At 48.6% G+C, this 26,234-nt stretch overlaps 1 long non-coding RNA gene across 1 annotated transcript; it reads left to right on the plus strand.

Annotated features, from left to right (window-relative positions):
* Positions 1 to 1,076: 1,076 nt before the first annotated feature.
* LOC120388205 lies at positions 1,077 to 10,960 on the plus strand. The gene is made up of 3 exons (XR_005590518.1): positions 1,077 to 1,183; positions 4,690 to 4,877; positions 10,630 to 10,960. It is a non-coding gene; the product is annotated as an uncharacterized LOC120388205 (long non-coding RNA).
* The last annotated feature ends 15,274 nt before the right edge of the window (positions 10,961 to 26,234 follow it).

Genomic DNA, 26,234 nt, shown 5'->3' on the forward strand with positions numbered 1-26,234 from the left:
CAGCCAGCTTCCCAAAAACAAATGATAAGTTTCATTGTGTCTTTGATCATCTCTCTTCCCAGTCCCAGACACGCTGCAGGGTTGTCTCTGCCACATCTGTCTACTTTTGATAATACGGTTTGGCCTCACTGTCATACCCACCTTTCTTTCCCAGAAGATAAAGTACCACAGCCAGAACCACGATGGCAGGGATTGTAATGCCCAACAAGAACTTTATATCCGGCCCTAGGAAAGAACCTCAATGTGAATGGCCTCTCCAAGCAGCCACCGCAAGTCCCCACCGGCTTGAGCTGACTGAGTTCTATAGAAAGTGACCTAATGGGACTGAGATCTGTATGGCATGCAGAGACTTGTGCAGAGCTCGTCCAAAATTATTTAATGGAACAGTTTTCCATCAGAAAGTTCTGTTTCTTCAAAATGAGAACCTATTGACAAAGCGCTTTGATGTTTCTGAATCAAAATGTGCTGAGTTTCTTCTGTTCCATGAAAAATCTGAAATTTTGACTTTTCATCCTCATTCAGGATGAAAATAAAATTTGAAAGGTCAGTATTTCTTGCAGGACCAAAATGCTGTGTTCCCACTAGCTTTTGAGGCACAGATAACATAAGTGTCAAGTATCAGAGGGGCAGCCATGTTAGTCTGAATCTGTAAAAAGCAACAAAGAGTCCTGTTGCACCTTATAGACTAGCAGACATATTGGTGGAAATTTCCAGAGGCAGGTATCACCCATGAAAGCTTATGCTCCAATACATCTGTTAGCCTATAAGGTGCCACAGAACTCTGTCGCTTTTTACAGATATCATTAGTATCGCTCTGGCTGGAGTCACTAGATGGTGCTGTTACCCAAAGTCTGACACCATCTTCTCCTTGCCATGCTGTACACACAGTCTTTGTAGATATACAGTTTAGGTGTTGGTTTGTTGGTGCAGACGCTTTGGGGACAAACAGCCAGGTTTGGGCTCTGCTAAGGTCCATTCCTGGGGCTTGGTTGCTGCCAGGGAACCAGGCACTGGTGCTGGTCTGAGATTCCTGAAAGAGGGGTTTGCCCACATGCTGAGTGTGACACCTCTGTTCCAGGACTGGAGCATAGAGCGTAAACAACTAATTACCCAGAGAGAAGAACTTGTGAGCCCTGGTGTGACGGTGCATCTGGTACCTCCTGCCAGAGCAACAACAAATACAGTGAGTGAACAGGAGGAAATAATTCACTTAATGCCAGTTTAGCAGAGTGGGTCAGTGAACTCTAGATGAAACTTGCCCATCAGAAGGGTTTGGGATTCCCCCTTTGAAAGAGCCAGTTTCCTGCACTGTAAAGATGCAGCCCAGCTCAGCAATGCTGGTTAAAGCCTGAGAGAGATGCAGGGAGAGAGAGTGCTGCATTGGACGAGCCTATCACCCTATTGTGTTTCCTATACATCCATTGTCATGGCGTTCACACTCAGACTGCGGGTTGCCCAGCTCAGGACCCGCCTTTCTCCAAATAGAGCCCCCAGAATAAAGAAATGCTTCAGAATAATTTACCTTGTGGGGAGGAACCACCGACATCACCGCTGGAGTCACCATCTACGCAACAAAGACACAAGAGATCAGAGCAGAGCATGGCCCCACTCCAGGCCCATATGCTGCCCTCATGCAGCTACACCATGGGCAATACCTGGCTGGTGGCCGTGCTGCTGAAAGGGGCCTGGGGTTAGAGGATCACAAACTGAATCTGAGTCTGTTACTTGGGGTTTTCAGAACCTAAAATAGTGGTAAGCTAACTGTTTCACAGCAATTTCCATCTGATAAATGATTTATACAAGTAAGCATGCTCTTATCTAAAATTACAATTGTTTAGATTTTAACACACACCCATACGCAATAGGCTTAGGATATCCCAGACATAGTTACCCACAGTCTGAGATGGTTTTGAGTAATCACCAGCCGGACTTCCAGGGGCCCTCTTTCTATCCAGCTGATGGGGAGTTTAGATGTCAGCTCCTTGTCCTGAGAAAAGTTTCTTCGAGTATTTACTGTTACTCTAACAAAGCACATAACCAGCACTGACTCCTAGTGGGTCAGCATAATGACCTCTACTGAGTCAGCAATTGTCCTAATTTCAACACGCTGCTCATCATCTCAAAACATTTCTAGTATTTTTAGCCATAACAACAATATATCGGAGGCATTTAAAACCAAGCTTGCTATTCACTTACTTTCCTCTGCAACTTTCTATCCCATCCTCCCATTCTGATTAACAAACTGCAAGTCTCCCTTGTCTGACCTTGTCTCACATTATTGCCAGCTATGTGATGTTTGGTTTTCAGCCAACAGTGGCTACACATATAAAATGACTGACTGCAGCGCTGTCAAGTTCTGGGATACATGCAGGAATGTCAAATTCCAGGGCAACAAGTCAGCAATGGGACGTAGTTGTGAAAAGGGCTAACATTGTATGTAAGACATGGGAGGTCATTGGCCCGCTCTGCTTGGCACCGATGAGGCCTCAGCTGAAGTACAGTGTCCAGTTCTGCGTGTGACACTTTAGGAAAGATGTGGACAAATTGGAGAAAGTCCAGAGGAGAGCAACAAAATGATCAAAGGTTTAGAAAACCTGATCTAGGAGGAAAGGTTAAAAAGCTGGGACTGTTTAATCTTGAGAAAAGAAGCCTGAGTGGGGATCTGATAACGGTCTCCAAATATGTTATGGTCTCTTATAAAGAATCATCGAATCATAGAAGATTAGGGTTTGAAGAGACCTCAGTAGGTCATCTAGTCCAGCCCGCTGCTCAAAGCAGGACCAACACCAACTAAATCATCCCAGCCAGGGCTTTGTCAGGCCTGACCTTAAAAACCTCTAACTGTGGTGATTCCACCATTTCCCTAGGTAACCCAGTGCTTCACCACCCTCCTAGTGAAATAATGTTTCCTCATATCCAATCTAGATCTCCCCCACTGCAACTTGAGACCATTGCTCCTTGTTCTGAGCACACCACTGAGATCAGCTGAGCTCCATCCTCTTTGGAACCCTCCTTCAGGTAGTTGAAGGCTGCTCTCAAATCCCCCATCACTCTTCTCTTCTGCAGACTAAACAAGTCCAGTTCCTCAGCTGCTCCTCATAAGTCATGTGCCCCAGCCCCCTGATCATTTTTGTTGCCCTCCGCTGGAATCTCTCCAATTTGTCCACATCCTTTCTGTAGTGGGGGGCCCAAAACTGGATGCAATACTCCAGATGTGGCCTCACTAGTGCCGAATAGAGGGGAATAATCACTTCCCTCGATCTGCTGGCAATGCTTCTACTAATGCAGCCCAATATGCCATTAGCCTTCTTGGCAACAAGGGCACACTGCTGACTCATATCCAGCTTCTTATCCACTGTAATACCCAGGTCCTTTTCTGCAGAACTGCTGCTTAGCCAGTCGATCCCAAGCCTGTAGTGGTGCATGGGATTCTTCCGTCCTAAGTGCAGGTCTCTGCACTTGTCCTTGTTTAACCTCATCAGATTTCTTTTGATCCAATCCTCCAATGTGTCTAGGTCACTCTGGATCCTAGCCCTACCCTCCAGCTTATCTACCTCTCCCCCAGCTTAGTGTCATCCACAAATTTGCTGAGAGTGAAATCTATCCCGTTATCCAGATCATTAATAAAGAAGTTGAACAAAACCGCCCCAGGACCGACCCTGGGGCACGCTGCTTGATACCGTTGATCAAGCTGTTGATCACTACCCACTGAGCCCAACAATCTAGCCAGCTTTCTATCCATCTTATAGTCTATTCTTCCAATCCATCCTTTTTTAACTTGCTGGACGGTGATGAATTGTTCTCAGTGCCTACTGAAAGTAAGAGAAGCAATAATGGGCTTAATCTGCAGCAAGGGAGGATTAGGTTAGACCAGAGGTAGGCAAACTATGGCACACGTGCCGCCTTTGGCACACTAGCTGATTTTCAGTGGCACTCACACTGTCTGGGTCCTGGCCACCGGTCCAGGGGGCTCTGCATTTTAATTTAATTTTAAATGAAGCTTCTTAAACATTTTAAAAACCTTATTTACTTAACATACAACAATAGTTTTGTTATATATTCTAGATTTCTAGAAAGAGACCTTCTAAAAATGTTAAAATGTATTACTGGCACACGAAACCTTAAATCAGCGTGAATAAATGAAGACTTGGCACACCACTTCTGAAAGGTTGCCGACCCCTGGGTTAGACAGTAGAAAAAACTTTCTAACTATAGGGCTAGTGAAGCTCTGGAATAGGCTTCCAAGGGAGGTTGTGGAATACCTGTCATTGGAGGTTTTTCAAAACAGATTGGACAAACTCCTGGCAGGGATGGTCCAGCTTCACTTGGTCCTGCCTCAGTGCAGGGGGCTGGACTTGATGACATCTTGAGGTCCCTTCCAGCCAGACATTTCTATGATGTCCCTGACCCCACCTGCCTGTGTTGAGCTGTCTGAGCTGAGATGGGTTAAAATGGGGGTGGAGTGGGGGGGGGGGGTTCCCTGTGTCAAATTTTGAAAAAAGATGTTTTGTGATATTTTTTTTTTCAGATTTTGATGAAATTCAGCATTTGGATTTCCAGGGGATTATTATTTAATTGTCATTCTCACTCTGCCATCACCCCCACTTGCCTGTGATGCTGAGTTGCTGGGCAGGGCTGAGCTGGAATCTGATCGCCTGGTTATCGCTGTCCTTGATCTCGTACTCGCAGGAGTAACTCCCAGAACTGTTCCTGGACACCACATGGTCATAGTTGTAGGTGACCTTCTCCTCTGAACCCCGCTGGGATGAAACCTCCTCCCCGTCCTTGCAGAAGATGATGCGGGTGGCCAGGAGCTGGGACAGCACGGAGCACTGGAGCCGCATGGAGTCCCCTGGCTGGGCAGACGTCTGGCTCAGGTAGAGGATGGGGCCACGGAGAGTGCCTGGGAAGGGGAATGGGTCAACACTATCAGTGGGGCGTTGGTGGCGCCCAGCACTGTTGGTGGGACAGGATGCAAATGGCAGATGGGTCTGTGCCACATCGTGGTTGGAGGGTCTGATTACAGCTCAACTGGGCAGATGGGGAGATGAACTCTCTGGTGACCGGAAGCTTCATTAAGTGGGATCATTTGGGTTGTGGAAGGGCTTGGAGGCTCAGTGGGCTGGGCTCCAATTGTCTGGCACTGCACACTCTCCTAGAACAAAGGGCCCTGACGCGGGCACCCGGCTGACATAGCTGGAGCAGTACAGCTGGGAGAGAGGCGCCCCTCAGCAAGACCGGCCCCTGGCCATTGAGGGCTGTCTAGGGCAGAGGTTCTCAACCTTCTTCTTTCTGAGCCCCTGCTCCATCCCACAACATGCTATAAAAACTCCATGACCCAGCTGTACCACGACAACTGTTTTTCTGTATATAAAAGCCAGGGCCAGAGTTAGGGGGTAGCCAGGGGTGGCTCCAGGCCCCAGCATGCCAAGCACGTGCTTGGGGCGGCAAGCTGCAGGGGCACTCTGCCGGCGCCGCAGGGCAGCAGGCAGGCTGCCTCCGGCGGTTTGCCTGCAGAGGGTCCGCCAAAGCCGCAGGACCAGCGGACCCTCCGCAGGCAACCGCCGGAGGCAGCCTGCCTGCCATGCTTGGGGTGCCAAAATCCCTAGAGCCGCCCCTGGGGGTAGCAAGCCGGGCATTTGCCCAGGGCCCCACACCAAAGAGAGCACCACAAAACTAAGTTGATCAGGCTTTGGCTTCAGTCCCGTGTGGTGGCGCTTTGGCTTTCTGTCCCACGCCTTGCTGCTGCCTTGCCCAGGCAGCCAGCAAAGAAGCAACTCAGCCAGGCCCTGCTGCACTGGGTGCAGGGTCACTGGGTGCGGCTTCCTGGCCCGGGTCATATGGGAGCTCAGCCTGGTTTATAAAATGGTCCCTTCTGGCCATACCCTTTCGAATTCCACCTGCTGACTATTAGCAGTGCGGCTGACATTTATGGACAAGGTGCAGGCTGAGTCCATGTGGGGGTGAGCTGCATGGGAGAAACCTGCGGCCATGAAGGGCTGGGAGCTGATGCCATGGGAAGGTAAATCCCTTGGGGCCAGAGCTATGGTGTTCTCTGCTTACCAGAGCTAGTGACCTGAGGGTGGGATGGGTTGTGGACCCATGTTTCACCCCAGCCATGTGTCACTCATGTGTCACCCCATGTGTCACCCATGTGTCACACCAGCCCCCTATCAGACCAGAGCTGAGAGGCAATGGGACAGGGAGGGGTTGGTCAGATCCCTGCTCGGATCCCACACAGCCCCGTGCACCTTCCCGGGCCATTGCTGCTGACACCACAGTGAGCAGGGAGCAGCCAAAGGGGTGGTGGCTGGAGGCCTGAAAACAGAGGGGTAAATGCCCTGGGTAGAATGGGGACAGAAAGACAGATGGACTCACCGGGTATTGAACATATCTCCTGGCTGCTGGAACTCAGCGCTGGGAACAGAAAGGTGCCGTGCGGTTAGTGCTGGAAATAAAATCTCTCCCTTTCTGAGGTCCTCTTCAGAGACAAAACTGCCTTTAATAGGAAAAAATTGCTGATTTGTGTTTTGGTAAAGAAGCAAACCAGGCAAGATGTTAGATCTGGGGCATGGCACGCAGACCTTGGCTGAGCTGGGAACCGCCTTTCCCTTCAGCTCTCTAGAGGGCCAGATCCTCAGCTGGTGAAAACCGGCCTGACTCCAGTGGAACGACACTGATCTGGCCCAGCAGCTCTCACACTCGGTGTTTACATTGGTTCCCATTTCTCTCCCACTAAACGGGAGTTGCTGGCTGTCTAGGCCAGGGGCTGCTCTCAGTTTTGTTTCCTTCCAACTTGCTACGACTTAGCGCAGGGTTCCCGCATACTCACCGGGCAGCAAGAGGCACAGAGACAGGATCATCGGGGCACCGAGAGGAACCGATCAGGATGGAAACAGCCCAGCAGCTTCTTCTCCTGATGAGATCAGGAGGGGACAATCCACAGTCGCTCCTTGCTCCCACCTGCCCCCTCTGCCCTGTCTGACTTCGGAAGGGAAGCTCTGGTCTCTCTCTCTGCTCTGATCTGCCCCACTCTGCTCCCCAGGGTTGGAGTCTCCACCCAGCTCCTCTTCCTGTTGCCAGGCACCCTGGAGTCTGCAGCGCTCAGGCAGCACACGTTTCAGCCTCTCTCCAACCTGCTCTGTCCTCTCCTCAGGTCTGATATTAATCACTGCTCCCTGTTTCCTACCCTGCACCGCCCCCTTCCTTGCTCCTGGCCACAGCGTCTCTATTTAGGCCTGCAAAATTGAGAACTGAAAGGGTCTGGTTTGCTTGTTTGAGTCTAAACATATCACTGAGGAAACACCTCCTGTCCCATCTCACTGCCCAGGGACCGAGACAGCCTCTGGCTAAAGGCACAGCTGGGCCAGAGTGAAAGGTCACTGGGTGATTGTGGGGCCTGGGATGTTGGATGAGTCTGAATCTTTTGCTACACTCTTTTCTCCAGTCCATGAGGAGAAGGACCCAGCTCCCCCAGGGGAAATTCACCCTCTGGGCTTGAGTTGGACATAAATGGGGTTGTGTAGGAGGTGAATTTCACCGTCAGAGAACAGCGATCACAGTTCTGCACTGGCTTCCCACCTCCTTAGTCTCCACCCGCCCCATCCTCCACATCCAGCTCCAGCCACTTCTACAGAGTCTGCCATGACTTCCTTCTCTTCCCATTCTGGGTTTCTGAGGAGTCTGCTGTCCCTGCTGAGAGACGGGCAGAAGGTCCCTTTCTCCTACCCTGGTTCCTCTCGAATCACCTCCCACTGCCGGGTCGGGGGGAAGAACACAAGGCAGTTGAGAAAGAGCCTCCAGAAGTGACCTCTGAGGAGGTGGGGAGCTCAGATCAGTGTGACTAAGCAAGTGGAGGAACCAGAGCAAAAGGCCAAAGAAACATGAGGGAGTCTTTTGAATAGACATTACCACCTCTGCAGGAAGCCAAATATCCGAGAGCCACGAGGGAAATCTGTCAGGAGTACAAGGCAGAGCAGTTTTGCAGAGCAACTTTTCATTGATGCAGATTGATGCAGGATTGTCCTGGGGTGGTGGCTGGGCACATTTCTCCACTGGGATGGAGTCAGCTCTGCAGAGCAGCTGGACAGGGGATGTTTGGGGTAGTTCAGATGCTTGAGGGATCATCAGCATAGCTCAGGTAAGGGTCAGTGGAGCACAGGTTGAGACTACCTGTTATAAGCAGTGCCCAGAAAACAGCAGCGTGAAAAAGGTAAATATGTTTTGCTCTTTCTTGGTGGCAAAATGGTGAAAATGGAGGGAGGGGAAATCCAAAAGCTGAAACTTTATAAAAAATTATCCAAAAAAGATTTTTTATGTAAATTTTCATTTTTTTCTTTTCATTTTCCAGTTTTATTTTTAGAACTCACTCCAAACAGTTTTAATGTTTTCTTTGAAAATGAAAACTTTGGAAATAATGAAAATATTTGGACAAAAACTCACTTTGGAGATTACTGCATTGTGGTGGCTCCGTCCAGAGTGACCCCCAGGGCTGTGGGTCAGGCTGAGCTGCTGGCACCCTTGGATGGCAGCTGGGCCCTGCTTGTAGCTCAGACAATGCTGCCCAGAAAGGGTCTGATGCAAAGCTCCTTGGTGTCTATGGAAAGACTCCACTGACCTCACTGGCCTTGGGATCAGGCCACTGTGTAAGCGGGTCGGTTCTCTTGTGACAGAGAAATGGCTCAGGAGCTTTCACTTGGAGTGACCCCAACCCAGACTGGAACCAGGAACAGGGAAAGTCTCCACCATGGGTGGGTGAAGGGGAGGTTGATGACAGGACCATGCACAGCACATAGCAGGATGTGAAGAAGAGGAACTCAATCCCTGCATCCGCAGCAGAGCTTCCAACACAGCTGATATGTGAAGCAAGAACATGTGCATAAAGAAATGCTCCCGCTGCACATATCCTGCAGCTGCCTCATTCACACAGACCCTGAAAGGAGCAAACAGCTCCACACCGGGAAGAAATGATCAGGGCTCCTCTCTAGGCTAGTGATTTAACAAAGACTTGAAGGAGTCATCTGCATAGAGCCTGTGATAGAGAGAGCTATTGATTGATAGATTGATATATAGATAGATGGCTATGTATGGGGATAGAGAGAGAGACACACACACACACAAAGCATGTATATGGGGATGTTTTTAAATACCATGCTTGATTTATCACATGGTTAAGCAGAAAGACCAAGACTTCCTAAAACGATTAGTGAATTTGGGGCCATCTTAAAGGGGCTGATTTCCAGCAGGTGGGGGCTCAACGCAGTCTGTCTGTCACTCCTTAAGCTGTCTCACGCTGGGCTCCCAAATTATCGACCATTTTGGACGGTGTGACCAGAAGTGCTTGTGCCAATTGCTCATGTGCAGAATCTGTCTTTGAGACCAGCTGTAGGAGTACGAGGGGCTGCGTCCCCACGACCCATTCTAGCTCTGGCCCTCCGGTGAGACTGCAATCAAGGGCAATGGGTGCGAGTTGTGATGGGGATTTTGTGATAAAGCTCCTCTGGCACAACCACACTGCGCGGATGCTGAGTGGCCAGTCCAGTTCTCAGCTGCCTCAAACTTCCCTGCAGGGTGAACATTTGTCATTTCCTGCTGAGGCAATAGAGGCAGCTGTGTGAAAGCTGTGGGCACCCTGACATGTTCCCAAAGCAGATGGACTTGACCCAGCACCTGCCCATGAAACTCAGTCCTTACCGCTATGGTACTTCATGGGAAAGTATCTCGTATCAGCTAAGGGGTGAATTATACCTCCATTTACACCAATATAAGTTCCTGTGCATATTCATGTTCTGGTATAAGAGAGCCCTTTTCTGGTTTACTTTATCTTGTTTTGAAAGCAATACAAACTATAAGGTGTACATTTTTAACAGTGAGGATAATTTACCATGGGAAAAACTTACTACGGGTTTGTGGTGGCTTGCCCATCACTGGCAATTTTTAAATCAAGCGTGGATGTTTTTCTCAAAGAGATGCTCTAATTCAAACAGGAATTATTTGGGGGGCAGTTCTCTGTCTTGTGTTATACAGGAGGTCAGACTAGATGATCCCAGTGGTCCTTTCTGATCTTAGAATCTGTGACTAAACCTGACAAAGACTCTGACCCCGTGGGAGTTATACCAGAAAAAGCTATAGTTGTAAAATTCTCTGTGTATGGAGAAGCCCTGGGATGAACAGCCCTTCCCATCAATGCTCTCCCTGTACATCCCCTGTCACTGGGGTATCTGAGCCTTTCACAATTATTAATGGGTTTATCCTCAGACACTTCTGAAGCTCACCTCATTTCACAGATGGGGAAACTGAGGCACAGAGCAAGCCCAAGTGACTGAGCCCAGGACATACAGGAGTTCACATGTGAGTGAGGGATTGAACCAAGGGCTCATGGTCCACTGCTCTAGCCACAAGATTGTACTTCCTCCCTGCAGCCCCCATTCCTCCCAATGGCCTGGATGACAATAACCAGAGTCATAACTGCCTGAAGCCAATGACCCTGGGCTTTTTCACCCAAAGAGGAAAAGAGCCTGAATGGGACTGGAAAATATGGAAAGCATGAGAGACACAAGCTGGTAAATCTGCTGCAGATGGTTCAATTTATCTCACAGTAGGTCCCACCCTCTTTTGTTTCTGAGCTAGGTCCTGCTTCCCTTCTCCTGGCCCAAACCTCAGGGCAGCCTGGGCAGAATTAGACCCATCTCTCCAGCCCTATGGATGGAGCCAGATGCTGCAGGACTAGAGAGCGACAGGCTGCTGCTCAGAAGAAGGAAGAGAGAGGATAGTCACTGCTGTGAGCTGGGGGCTCCTGCTCCTCAACTATCTGCACACACAGCCCAGCTGCTCTGTGCAGCTGCAGAGGGAGGGAACCACAGGACGAGCTGACAGCACCCTGAGCATCTTCTCATGCCTAGCCTGAGCTAGCTCTCCCCGGCCTGACTGAGTTAGCAGCCCAGCGAGGTGGGGGTGTATCATACGCTGAGATGTGGGATTAAATAAGATGCTCACACAATGTTATTTTTGTCCTCACACATTAACCTGCCTCCCCTCCCCCCCGCTTTAGTCTGTTCTCATGAGGTTTTCAGGGGAGTTTATTTAAAGGCCAGAAGGGACCAATGTGACCATCTAGTCAGAACATCTACATAGCCCAGGCCTGAGAGCCTCCCCCAGGGATCCCTGATTTGAGCTGCTCACTTCTAGCTGAGCTAGAGCACATCTGGTAGAAAGAGACATCCTCTTGGTTTAACGACTCCAAACCGGCTCCCATTTCTAAACACTAAGGTGGCTGTGGCTGATCAGCGAAAGAGAGGACCAGGGAAAGGGAGATGCTGGACTGGGACAGAGCAACTGGAGATGGGCCATGAGATTTAGCTCCAGGTGTGGGTCCTAATCTGACCTTCCTCAGAGTTGGGGGTGTGGACTTTAGGTTCTGGTATGAGACAGCCCCAAAGGCTGGGTGTTGGGACTCTCTTTCTGAGACTAAAAGCACAATAGGTACCAGATACAATGATCCAGAGTCTGACTGAGGAGGGGAAGAAGATGCTTGATCTAGGGTAGCTGAGCCACCTAATGGTGAATGGGGAAGAGGGACCAAATGGAGCTGTTGATCTCGGCAGAGATTTCAGAAAGCTCAGTGGAGTGTGCAGATCCGGTGTGTACCCACGGCCTGCCATTGACAGACTGACTGGGCAGCTAGGCAAGGCCACTGACAATCCTAGGTTACACTGTAACAAAAGACACTGGGAAGTTTAACACTCCAGTGAAGAATACAACCCACAGCAGATTGTCAGAACAGGGATTGTGCTGTATGAAACCTACCTGTACAGCACCAGCCCACCAATGGTACTGAAGAAACAACACATTCGTAATGATGCCTGCAGCAGGGCCAGCTGAGAATTGTACATCAAGACCTTTCTCAATGGAAAATTAGATTTTGACTGAATGATTTTTTAATTTTTTCTTATTAATTAATTTGTGGAAGTCTGTGCTTTTTCTGAAGAGTTTTGATTTTTCATTGGAAAATGAAAAGCCCCCAAATATTTTGGCTTTTGGGAGTTTTCAACTGAAATAATTCAGTTTCCATTTGCCAAAACCAAATATTTCCCTCCCAATTTTCACATTTTCATTTTTTTGATGAAAAGTTCAATGCAATTTTCCACAGGGGAAAAAAAAATCCATGTTCTGCCCTGCTCCAGAGTGCACCATTCTTAAGCCCTCACTGGTTGCAGGTGGAATCTGTCAATGTTCTGTTCTGCCCTGTGTCCACATGACTCCCTGGAATGTCCTAGAGGTTAATGTACATTAGCCTGAAGGCCTCTGTGATGAGTGTGGGGCTGTGGGTGCAGGCTATGCTGGAGCTCTAGGCATAACTAACAGTATGAAGCAAAGGTTGTGAACAGAAGTAGAGCTGGTCTTGGGAGAATAGTAACACACTGGGTATTGGCTAACCAAGTAAGCTCATGTGAGAGGATGGTACAAGGACACACAGAGTTCTCAAGTAACACCATAAATACAGACTTAAGAGATGGTACAGGAACTCACTGACCGCTCCTAAAGGATAAGGAGGAGATGACAAGATAATTAGTGTATCTGTGTATCTGTAGTGTATCTGTAGCTCCTCACTAGGACTGTGCTTTGTCAACAACAAATCTGGCCGAGCACCTTTGCCACTGAACCGAGCCTGGGGTCTTTCTTTGTAGTAATATGAGGTTTCCTGTATCAACACACTGCACTGTCTGCTAGTGCAGCTGATGTCGGAGTTCTGAGAACAGCAGCACTAGCAGCATTACCAATGCTGCAGCACCAGCAGCACTTAGCAACACAAACTACAGTTGGTAATCGTACAATCATAGACATGTCAGGCTGGAAGGGACCTGAAGAAGTCATCAAGTCCAGCCCCCTGCACTGAGGCAGGATCAAGTAAACCTAGACCATCCCTGACAGGGGGTTTGTCCTACGTGTTCTTAATAATCTCTGATGAGGGGATTCCTCCATCTCCCCTTGGAAGCCTATTCCAGAGCTTAACTACCCTGATCATTAGAAAGCTTTTCCTACTATGGAGCCTAAACCTCCCTTGCTGCAGATGAAGCCCATTACTTCTTGCCCTATGTTTAGAGGGCACTGAGAACAATTGATCACCATCTTCTGTATAACAGTCCTTAACAGATTCGAAGATGGTTACCAGGTTCCCCTTCGATCTTTTTTTCTCAAGCCTTAACATGCTAAGTTTTTTTAACCTTTCTGCATAAGTGAAGTTTTCTAAAGCTTTGATCAGTTTTTTGTTGTTCTCTGGATTTTCTCTAATTTGTTCACATCCTGTTTAAATGCTGAGTTCAAAACCCTCCAAAGTGGGTCTCCCACAACCCAGGCAAATATTGAACCCCAGGGCAAAGGTTGGGAGGGCCGGCACTTTTCAGAAGCTGCCCTGAATGAAACATTTTCAACAACCTGAAACAGACTTTTCCAATTTACTAACAAATTTCAAACACATCTCGAACTGTCTCAAATACCTGCTCTGATTTTTCAGTTTCCTGCCAGACCAAAACATCAATTATTTGCCCAGATCCACCTGCAAGTGACCTGCAATAACACACAGATGCAGCAACACTGCAGAAGCTTGTAAACCCACCACTGGCATCTTCAAAACACACCCATCGGAAATGGATGAAACCCCCCAGAGACTGACCCTCAAGTGATCACTTGGCTCCGAGATGTGCCCTGTAGCCTCCAGGTGGGGGGGGGTCACACCTCTGAAGACAGTGTGAGGTATGGGGGGTCCTATGCCACAAGGCTTCCAGTGGCTTCCCCTGGCCTCAGTCACTTGGGGGGTCCCAGCAGATCCCATGTGACATGAGGGATCTCCTGCCACAGCTGCCCCCCATCAGCAGATCCCTGCCCTACTATGGGAGAAGCTGGGAAAGACAGGGGCTCTTATGTAAGATTACCTAGATTCCTGGAGCTCTGTCTGCTGGCAGCTCAGGGAGGCACACTGTCCCTGGGAGGGAGGGGAGCCAAGGCAAACTCAGAGTCTGCCTTGCAACCAATAGGGAGTGAGTAGCCCCTCCCAGGGAGTTCAGGAAAGGAGAGAAGCCATTTTTGAGTCAGTCTGGAGCCAGCCAGGGCAAGGGCAGGACTGGTTGTGTGGGGAGCTGGGAAGTCCCAGGCCTACATGCTGGGTTCCCCCCGAAAACTGGCTTCTAGGGACCTGAAAGCAAGATCCCTCAGCTTGGCTTGTCTTTCTCCGCTGATGATTCCCAGTGTAAGCAGAGTCAGGATGAGCTCTACCCTGACATCTGATAGTGAATTGTGGCAAGTGTGGGAAAGAACTTCAGGGGCTGGTCTTGTTTGCATAGGCACACCCACCCCGCCTAGCATGAACCCACAGCAGCCCTAAATGGTCACTTTGGCTGCTGTGGGATCCCCAGTTTCTCTGTTATTGGGGCAGGAAGAATAAAGTGTTGTTACCCTGATTATGTGAATCAAGGTCAGTGGAACTGTTTTATGACAGAGGGACTCACCATCAACTGAGTAGCACTCACTAGACAAGGGACATGGGTTCCAAAAGCCAGTGAATTGAGAGAGGTTGGGGGAAGGTATGTGTAGCTGAGGGTATGGGTTTCTTTGAGGCATGGCTATGCCTTCTCTCCACTGTTGAATAGCAGAGATAATTTTGAGTCCCTTAAGAGTCTAGTTACAGAGTGCTGAGCTGAATTCACTTTGGGACAGTGGTGTACCAGCACTGGGGCTCCCCCACTACAAGCAGACATCACTAAGTGCTGAAATCATTAAAGAGCTAAAACTGCTGTGCTGAGCTGAGCTGAGCTCACTGAGTGTTATGTTAACTAGTGGGGGAGCCTGAAGATCTATTGCTAAGTGGCTGGCAGAGCATAGCAGAGCAGTTTGTGAGATGCCCACAGAACAATGAGTGGCATGGAGCTGAGCAGTTTGCAGGGGCAGCTGGAGCGGCTCATGGGCAGCTGGTGAACTGGAGTGGCTGATAGAGCAGAGCAGTTTGTGGTGAAAGCTGCAGCAGAACCTCATGGAGAGGTGGGGCAGTCAGCCTCAGACCACATAAGGTGCCCCTTAACACCCCGTGCACCTCCTCATCCCCCCATTTCCACCCAGGCTGGGGGTGTAAAACTCTGCAGATAAACTTTTGAACTCTGGGACTGCACTGACCAGGGACAGAGACTTTTGGGTTGTTGGACTTTTGGATGATTTTTAGGTTGCTGGACTCAAGAGACTTTTGGGACTTTGGGGTGATCTTTTGGGTGGTTGGACTTAAGATCCTGAGAGGAAAAAGATACTGCCAAACTTACTTGGGGGTGGGTCTTTTGCTCATGGTTTGTGTTATGAATCCTGTTGTGGTGTTTCCCCAGCATAATGCCACATTGTTTCCCTCCTTTATTAAAAGGGTTTTGCTACACCCAGACTCCATGCTTGCGAGAGGGGAAGTATTGCCTCCTAGAGGCACCCGGGGGGTGGTATGTAATTGTCCCAGGTCACTGGGTGGGGGCTCAAGCCGGTTTTGCATTGTGTTATTGAAACAAAACCCCTGGATACTGAACCCGGCCGTTGTTGCTGCCAACTCAGAGGGGCAGAGGGGTTACACCAGTTTGTAGAGTTTTGCTGGGAAACTCCCAGGCTGAGTTCACCTCCCAGCTCCTAAGGTGAGACCAGTCACCACATGGTCAGCTCTGTTCTGGCTGCTAGTTCAGAGCTGCTGCCTGTGTGTGTCTGGATGCTGGGCTGGGAGACAACAGTTTGGATGTTAGTATAGTTGTGTAACCTGCACCTTGAGCCCTGCAGCCCAGTTTGGTGAGGGGAAATCCTGGGACCAAAGCAGCCTGACTCTTGCCTGAAGAGGATCCCTGCCAGCAGAGATCAGCCCCTCTGCAGTGACCGAGTCATCTTTTAGTCAGTCAGTCAGTCAGAGAATTTGTTTTGGGGACACCCTACTCCCCGAACTGTGTCCTCAAGCCAGGGAATGAGGGTTTGGAGTTTTTATAACCTGCTGCATATTAAACCTGTGGAGGGATTTACCACCTTCTCCCACTTCTGAGTCCATTGGGGTGTACTGAACCCAGTCAGCCACACTGCTAAACCACTGCAGAAAATATCAGAAAGGTTGCTGTGTTGGTCTTGATCTGTAAAAAGCAACAAAGAGTCCTGTGGCACCTTATACACTAACAGATGTATTGGAGCATAGGCTTTTGTGGGTGAATACCCACTTTGTCAGACGCACTGCAGAAAAGAATTGTGTGTTCATAGGTCATCAAGGGCCCCAACAAATCATGCGAACCAATGGGACACTAATCATACATTTGCTACATCAGGTCCCGTGACTGGGGAAAGTCATGGGTATTATCAGCATGGGCACTGGTGACCCTAAAATAGTGTTTTACCCTGTTATGTATATTTGTCTCCTGTTTAATATAATTATTGTGTTGAATATATTGTATGTATTTGTGTTATTTCTTGGAAGTCTCCAACTAAACCTCTACCACGATATAACGTGACCCAATATAACATGAATTTGGATATAACATGGTAAAATAGTGCTCTGGAGGGGCAGGGCTCTGCACTCTGGTGGATCAAAGCAAGTTCGATATAATGCCGTTTCACCTATAATGTGGTAAGATTTTTTGGCTCCTGAGGACAGCGTTATATCGGGGTACAGGTGTATCTGGTAAGTAAGTAGGGTTACCCTGTGATTGGAGGAAGGAGCGGGGGTGGAGGCACCGCCAAATAAATTCATAGGAAAAAATAAGGAAGATACACCCTGCTGAGTGAATGGCAGGATCCAGAAGAACCCAGACCTGTCCATCAAAACCTGTAAGCAGATTGGCATTACAGAAGGTAACCAGGTGGAGAGAGGGCGCTACACTTATTATGCTCTTACATTCATGGGAGACCCCTGGGTCCTCAGAGACAAAAAAAGGCGGCTCCCCCAGGCCCTGTCTGGGCTCCCCCACCACATACACTGCTTTTATCTTGCTAATCTCCCATCCCCTCATCCTGTTTCCATCCCCTGTTCTCCTCCTGCCATTTCCACCCCTTCCCTTCTCCTCCCCCTCCTCATTTCTACCTTCCCTTCCTTCTGCCCAACCCCCATCCCCTCCCTCCATCCCACTGACCTCCGCTTATCTGAGGGCTTTTCCTGACCCCTCCCCCAGCTATTGAGATCCTCCCCCAGGTGACAGTTGGGCTCCCCCATCTCCCCCAGGTGGCAGTTGGCTGTTCCCCCCCTTGACGGTCCCATCACTGACTCTGCTCGCCAGGCCCCTCCCCCCACAGGCAGTTCCCAAGTCGCTGCAGGTGGCTCCGGCCCATCCCCCAAGCTCACCGCACCCAGGGCTAGAGGGTTTGGCCCGTCCCAGCAGGGCTCCACCAGGCTCCAGCAAGTCTCCAGCCCACAGAGCAAAGGGCCACGTAGCCCCTGACTGTTTGCTCCCCAGTGACGTCACTGCGCCCTGAAATGCAAACACGGGAGTTACACTGGCATTGCTCAGCTGTGGCCAGACGCCCGAGCGAGCGTGGGGAAGAGACGGGCTCTGCCTGCTGAGTTGCCAGCACTGGAGAGACACCAGGCAAAATTCTCACCTTTGTGAGCCGATCTGGAGTCCAGCTGGCCCAGGGACTGGGGGGACCAGGTTTGTTGGGTGTGTCTGTTTTTTATCAAACAGACAAGATGGGTGAGGTCAAACATTCTGTTGGACCAACTTCTGCTGGTGAGAGAGACACTTTTCAGCTACACGACTCTGCTATCCTGAGACCTACACGGGTACAACAATTTTTATTTTTCTGGTAAGGGATGCTGGGGTAGCGAAGGCCTGAAGAGGAAAGAGCCAGTGGCCACCACTGCCAAAGGAAAGGCTGGCTAGCAACAGAGGTGGGATTCAAACTCACCCATGTCTAATACAAAGGATCAACCATTAGCTCCTCAGCCACCATCTTATCTACTGGAGTATCTTTCCCATGAGTTGTCATTTTGTCAGCTGAGACCAGGCACCCAAGTGACTGTATAGAAGGAAACATAGGGCTGGCCTGCAGGCATACCAAGCCCATAGCCAGATCATGCGAGATCGCTGAGTGGTTAAGGCTCTAGACTACTAATCTATTATGTGCTGCTGTCCCCGTTGGTTGTGGGCTGTCACTTCTTTTTGTGGAGGCAGCTGCTTGGTCATTCTTCTGCACCCCTTCACCCAACAAAGCCATACGGTCACCAAAAGAAGACCCACAAATTGGGTGCCACAGCACTTCCTACACCAGGTAGGACTCAAACCCAGTTTAAAATAATGAGAATTAAGCACGAAACCTCTACACCACTGGTCTCTTTGCAGACCTCCTCTGCTATGTCTGCTCTACCCTGTCTTGGGTGCCTGGCCTGGGTGCCTGGCGTTGGCTGACCAAGCACAGCTGGTGGAAAGAGGCCCTTTTGGCTGATAAAGTGACCAAGCGGTTAAAGTGCTGGATTTCCAATCTGTTGTACCAAGAGCATCACAGTGGATCACAAATTGAATGCGAGTCAACAATGTGACGCAGTCACAAAAAATGCTACTGTCATTCTGGGAAGTATTAACAAGAGTGTGGTATGTGAGGTTGTTGTCCCACCCTCTCCTTGAAACTGGACTGTGTCCAATTCTGGGTGTCAGTACTGTTTTAATTTTTTTGGTCTTGCAATAATGTTATTTCTTCTGTACATGACTTGTTTAGTTTATGGTTGTCTTTTGGGTGCTGCCCATGCTGCTTTGTTATTGTAGAGTCAGACATTGGGCCTGTGCACACACTGGTTTGTTTTCATTTCCATGTCTGAGTTTAGATTTGTGCTGGTTGTTAACGCCTTTATGAAGCACAGAAATATTATTTGCCCTGGCTTTAGAGGGGCAGGAGGGGACTTACCAAAGCTCACACAGAGTCAGTGGAACAGCTGGGAATGGAACCCAGGAACCCCCCAAGCACTGGGTGTTAGCATCAAATTCCATCTTCCCACCCTATACAGTGGGAAGTCTTATGTCTTGTCAGTGCACAGAACTTACACCATTGGGCATAAAAGCAAAACATAACTAGAGGCTGGAATCTGTCTGGATTGGGGTGCAGCAGTAGTTATACCATAGTGAGGGTTGTGTTAAAGACATTCATGCTTTGACAGTGGAAAGAATGGTGAATATTGTGTGTTTTGAATGAGTTTTAATGAAACAAAACTTGGGTTAAAATCTTTAGTCAGTGATGAACTGTTTGGTATATAGATTGTACAATTTGTACTTCTGGAAAGTTTATGGTATGCTGTTGAAAATGGGTGTTTTAGTGATTTCCCCTTTTGATATATTCTTCCAGCAGAAAGATACAATCACAGATATATCCCACATTTGAATACATCATTGCTTCTATAATCGGAATCCCAAGAGTACCAATTTAGGTCAATGCATGGCATATAAAAAGTATTTAAAAACTGGACATCAATCTAGAATTCCTGCCAAATATCAGCTCAAAACCATATACCAAAGCCAAATACTGACATGATGTTCTCTTGCCTCCACATGGCTGCACTCTCTGGAGGAGGCTAACAAATAGTTTCACAAACTCATAGCTTTGTGGGCCTTGGGTCACATTTTCAGGCCTTTATCCCCAAACACGATGGTTATAATATTACCTTTTTTTTTAATGAAAGCCGAGATTCTAACTGAACCCCCGACCCTCAGACTGGGGGCTTTATGTAGAACATCAAATGCCATGAGACTGATCCTTAAGTCATCAGACTTGGCCACACCCCTCCCAGGGGCAGTCAGTGGGGCTGGTGGAGGAGAGCGCTGGGCTGGGCCATGGGGATGGGGCTCCGTGTCAATACAATGATGAAATTGGGCCATGTGACTCATTTTCCATCTCTCTCTCTCTCTCCTGTAGGGGGCGGCAGTGCGGAGGAGGGGAGCGCCCTGCAGCAAACTCGGCAGGGCAGCCCGCGTCCTTCCCTCCCCACCGACCGGAGCAGCGCGAAGCCCTCCCAGCAGGCGGCGTGGCGATCAGGGCCGCGGGGTGAGCACCCCGCTGAAGCCCTGGCCGCCCCCTTCTCTCTCTGCCCCCCGCTCCCTCCCCATTAGACCAGGCGCGCACTGCAGCACAGGGAGTCCCCTGGCTCTGGCCGCCCTGTAGGGTTTTGTTTTGTTTTGTTTTCTCCCCTGCTTTGCCGGCCGTGCCGTTCCCCCCACACACCTCGCTTTGCCGCTCCAGAGACTCCGCAGGTTGTTGTTTTTTTCACCTGCTTTGCTGCTCCAGCCGTGCAGTATTTTTTGTTCCCCCGCCCCCCCCAGCTTTACCGCTCCGGCTGTGCTGCAGGTTTCTTTTTTTCCTCCTGCTTTGCCGTTCTAGCCGCGCCATTTTTTGTCCCCCCCCCCTGCTTTACCGCTCCGGCCGCACCGTGGTTTTTTGTTGTTGTTGGTTTTTCCCCCTGCTTTGCTGCTCCGGCTTTGCTGCCTTTTTGACCCCCCCCCCACCCACTTTGCCGTTCCAGACGCGCTGTTTTTTTGTTCCCCCCACCCCGGTTTGCCGCTCTGGCCGTGCTGTGTTGTTTGTTTTTTTTCCCTGCTTTGCTGCTCCGGCGGACCCTTTTTTTTTTTTTTTGCTCGGGGCTGCAAAAAGCCAGAGCTGGCCCTGGACATGTGTGTTCCCACTTGTGGATTTTTGGCTTGATGGGAGTCGTTGTGGTGGGGAGCTCTCATTCTGCTTCTCTATCAGGTCCAGGTGGTGCTTTCTCTCTCTCTCTTTTTCTGTTTCTTCTTGCTCTCTCTCTCTCTTTTTCTTTTATCTCCAGTTTTTTCACTTGCAATAATCTCTGGTGCTCCTTCTCCTTTTCTGCAAACTGCAGCCTAAAAAGCTCCAACTTCACAATCACTTCACTGCTTTTACTCATTTTCCTGCTTTTCTGTTCCTACTTCCCTTTCCCAAAATAAACAAAGAGAAAATAACAAAACGATGATGTCCTCTTGACTGTTCTTAGCCACTGCACTTAAGACTCACTTAAAATCATAAATATCAGTGCTTAAAGTGTGAACTCCACTTGGAATAACAAGCTGTACATACACCCTGAGCACTGTGCCACTGTGACATTCCCATGGTGTTATCTGGACTGGTGATCTGCTAGGTCACTCCAATCCTCGACTCTGGGAGCCAGCCTTACCCTGCTCTGCTGTGAGAACCCCCACTCCCGGGTTATTCCTGCACAGCCTCAAGCATGTAAGCTGCTCCTTGGATTGTGCAACCGAATGACACTAGCCAATAACTCCAGTCCCAGACACAATCCTAGGAACCTCCATCTTGCAGAGTCCAGTTATGCCTGCTACTATAACATCAGTATAACAAACATGCTCAGTGCATCATGTTATGCCTTCTGAAGACACCCGACATGACAAACTTTGCATTGGATACCACACAATCATATTATAAGGATGAACATGGGGGTGCAGGGTGTTCCTCTGAGATACACAGCATCACAGATACAGCCCTCCTTTGTAAAATATTTTGAGATCTACTGTTGAAATGCCTGATATAAGAGCTTGGTATTATCTTCTTCTAAATGCTTTCTGTCAGTTTCCAGCAAAACCCCATTTTGATTAGGCTGAGTTGAAAAGCTTAAAAATAATAATTTGCAAAAGTATATTTGTGATGGGTTCCCCCCGGGGTGCCACCTGGAACTGCGGTACCACTGAGCCCTCTGACCCACCAGCCTGGGCTCCCTCTCACAGTGTGCTGCTATGACAAGTTGCAAAGCCCTTCAGACTTGAACTTTCACCAGCATGCAAGCAAGTAGGGACACATCCAGGTACAGTCTCATGCAGGCTCTCTAACCACCAGCATCTGAGCCTAGGACACCAGAGCAGTACTGTCCTACTTTGATCAAATCTGGCCAGTATATGAGTTTATCACCCGGTCCACCTCTACCCCATGTGAAGAGGACCATAGGGTGGTGTTCCAAGAAGAAGGATTGCTAGGCAGAGACGGGCTGCACCTAACGAAGAGAGGGAAGAGCATCTTCACAAGCAGGCTGGCTAACCTAGTGAGGAGGGCTTTAAACTAGGTTCACTGGGGGAAGGAGACCAAAGCCCTGAGGTAAGTGGGGAAGTGGGATACCAGGAGGAAGCACGAGCAGGAGAGTGCAAGAGGGGAGGACTCCTGCCTCATACTGAGAAAGCGGACAATCAGTGAGTTATCTTAAGTGCCTATACACAAATGCAAGAAGCATGGGAAACAAGCAGGAGAACTGGAAGTCCTGGCACAGTCAAGGAAGTATGATGTGATTGGAATAACAGAGACTTGGTGGGATAACTCACATGACTGGAGTACTGACATGGATGGATATAAACTGTTCAGGAAGGACAGGCAGGGCAGAAAAGGTGGGGGAGTTGCATTGTATGTAAGAGAGCAGTATGACTGCTCAGAGCTCCAGTATGAAAGTGCAGAAAAACCTGAGAGTCTCTGGATTAAGTTTAGAAGAGTGAGCAACAAGGGTGATGTCATGGTGGGAGTCTGCTATAGACCACCAGACCAAAGGGACAAGACTTTCTTCTGGCAGCTAATTGAAGTTACTAGATCACAGGCCCTGGTTCTCATGGGGGAACTTCAATCATAGAATATCAGGGTTGGAAGAGACCTCAGAAGGTCATCTAGTCCAAACCCCTGCTCAAAGCAGGACCAATCCCCAGGCAGATTTTTGCCCCAGATCCCTAAAAGGCCCCATCAAGGATTGACCTCACAACCCTGAGTTTAGCAGGCCAAGGGTGCTAAAGGAGTTGGTGGATGTGATTGCAGAGCCCTTGGCCATTATCTTTGAAAACTCACGGTGATCGGGGGCAAGACTGTCTCTAGGCTTTTTGCTACTCCAAGCAAAAAAAATTTTGGCTGCCCTCCACCCCAGCCTTGGGCTCTCACCACCCCCCCCACCAGTGCCCTCCCCCACCTGCACCCTCTGCTGCCCCAGCCCTGGGCTTTCCCCCCTCACCCCACCCCACCCCACCCACACCCCCAGGTCTGGGATCCCCCAACCAGTGCTGACTCCATCCGCTCCCCCCTCACCTCCAGCCAATCCGGCACTGGCAGGGTCGGGTAAGCATTGGGGCTCCCGGGCCATGCCTCAGCCCAGGGTCCCTCCAGCCAGGGCTCTTGCCTCCAGATCCGAACGGGACTTGGGAAGGCAGAGCCAAGGGACTGCCCTGGCAGGGGGCTGAGGAGCCGGGGCAGGGTAGCCCCAGAGGGAGAGGAACCCTGGAGAGCAGGACGAGGGCCCACATGGCAGCACCCCACCCTATATGGGCCCACTCCTTCTGCTGCTTCTGACCGTCCTGTCCGCAGGCTGCTTCGCCCAGTCCCTGTGCTGCACGGGGCGGCCCCCAGCCTGAGTGTCCCCCGCTCGGAGCCTGCCTGGCCCAGCCACAAGCTGCGGGCACTGCTCCCTCGCAGCTCGAACTGCAGCGGCCCCAGGGTGCCCCCTGCGCACCATGCACTGCTGCTGCCAGGGCCGGCTCTAGGCTTTTGCCGCCCAAAGCAAGAAAAAAAAAAGATGGCCAGAATGCCGCCTCTGAAAATTGCCGTCCCAAGCACGTGCTTGGTTTGCTGGTGCCTAGAGCTGGCCCTGGCAGCACCCCCCTGCTCTGGAATCTTGCAGCAAACCACCCATCACTGGTGAGCCAATCAGAAGGGATTCTTTAACCACATGACTTTTTGTGGAATCACACCTCACTGAACCGTAAATTGCATCACATTTTCCTAAACCAGTCAGAAGGTTTTTCTAACCCCATGGATTATGACGGAATTATTCAGCAGAGCATGTTAAATTTTAAATTATATATAAAATACCAATTCCAGTGAGCATGTATGTAGGTGTCTTTATCAATTTTTTTACAATACCTACATAAATTCAGCAGTTAACCTTATTTGTTTCTTAATTTGAACCAGGAATAAAATGTCCTCTTTCTCCACAATTCTTTTAGCATTTGTCTTTAAAAACTGGTGGACTGTCCCTAATAGAATTACATGGCTAAATTTTATTCCAATTTCCCTTATTCCATATACTCAAATAATGTATTTCTTCCTAAGCTTTTATATTTATTGGAAATTAGCACCTATTGGCTTAAGAGGTATTAGGGGCCTCTTAATTGTCGTTAAATTTTTGACAGATACATTTAAAAAAAAGTAGGGAAACATGCAGCACGCACCCGTCACTCCCAACCCCAAATAAATATGTTCAAGCCAGCTTGTTCACTATTTATAGATAACCCCTTTAAACATTTAATATACAACTACTTTGAATGTTTTATAGATGTGTTTTTCTCACACACACTTGTTTTTCAACATTGTTTCATATAAAGCACACACAGCACTACACTCAAAGGAAATCTAATTGTGAAAATTCATTAATAGGCCCATTCGTGAGAGAAAATGCAGGCCTAGTTTAAGCTACCTTTTTATTCCTCTTTCCTCAAACTATGCACTTTTTGGTAATGTGGATTAATTAAAGTTATGTGTACTAAGTAAAATAAAAACAGCACTGGAGTAGTTGGGAAACTTACATTTTAGTATTTGAGAGACAATAGCTACAAACAAAATTTTATTCTTAAGATTTAGCAGTAAATATTTTGCATTAATAACTTATTTGGCACATTTAGCAACATACACAAAAGACATTAACAATCACTGAACACATGCACACACACACGTACACAGAGTTATCTGATAATCAGAGCTATCTGAAAAACAGTTAATTTTTTTCCATTTATTTATCATCACACTGAAGCAGCAACAAGGTATTAATTTTCTTTGTCTTATAAAAAATTATTGTATAGTTTCATGCTGTCTGGAGTGGCTCAGGACTGTGAATGCTACCTCAGGGCAGACTGCCAGAAAACAGGGCAGACACCCGACGCTGGTGGTTGTGTTCTATAATTAGATTTCACCAAACCAATAACAAATGTGAACTCCTGGATTACTATACCAGTCATGCCATGGAGTCACAGACAGTCCCCTTGGACTCTCCAGCCTATCTTGCCACCCAGACAAACTGGACTTTGTGATAAAACAGTCACTTAATCCAAAAATCACAAATATTTTAGGTTACTCCCACTCCCAAGAGGCCAGTCACTCACCCAGATCAAATGGTATCCTAGATCTTACACCAAAGACAATGCCGACAGCCAATTCTATAATAAACTAACTAAAGTTTTATTAGCAAAGAAATTGAAATGAGTTATTGAGAGGTTAAAGCAGGTAAAATATAATAACAGGTGAATTACAGTCTATAATTTCAAATGGGCAGAGATGTAATAACCAGCCAGTTTCCCAAAAAGATCTCAGGTTCTACTCAGATTAACGCTGGTTATTCCACCTTTTAGAATACAAACAGCTCAGAGATGAAGGAACTTTCCCTAACTCCATACTTATAGCTTCTTCTCACAGCAAGCAAACTCACAGGGTCACTACTCACATCGGCTCTACCTTTGATTACGGAGAGTGAGGAATGCACTTAGCGTCTTTCCCCTCTGATCACCACACACAATGATCACTTGCCTTAAAATTAGCACTTTTCTGTCAAAGTTCTTCATTTGCATTCCACAAGGCTTCTTTTTCCTTTGCTGGGTTATTTAGTTACAGGGATATACACTGTGGATGTTTGCTATTACATTATAACAGGATACAGATAAGTGAAAACAATGCATGTAACATCCCACTAGTTTTCATGAAGTTTAAACATCAAATACACTGTCATACATTTACCAATCACTTGGATCTGTACTAATACACAAGTGAATTGGTCTGGCTTCCAACAATGGATTTATAAACATTCAGTGAGGCCTGGGGCTTTGGCATGAGCTGGTATAGTGTCATGCATCACATCTAGTGCCTTTAAACCCATAACCTCTAATGCAGTGGTGAGCAACAATGCAGCCCATCAGAGTAATCTGATTGCGGGCCGCAAGACATTTTGCTGACATCCGCAGGCACGGCCCCCCGCAGCTCCCACCACTGCTCTAACGCTCCCTTCTCATGCCTCCACTCCACCTCTCATAAACATTACTGTTGTGTTCTAACCAAAGAGAGGGGGTCTGGTGAAATAAAAAGTAAATTAAAACGCTGAAAAGAGAAACTAGCTCAACCTTTATTACTAGAAATTATGGCTATATTTTGAGATGATCTTTCCTGTTTGGATCCTTCGGCCCATTCAATGCAGCTAGCTCTGGGGTTGATTACTCCCTCGAGCTCCT

The sequence above is a fragment of the Mauremys reevesii genome, linkage group 22 (genome assembly GCF_016161935.1).
Source record: "Mauremys reevesii isolate NIE-2019 linkage group 22, ASM1616193v1, whole genome shotgun sequence".
Classification (NCBI taxonomy): domain Eukaryota; kingdom Metazoa; phylum Chordata; order Testudines; family Geoemydidae; genus Mauremys; species Mauremys reevesii.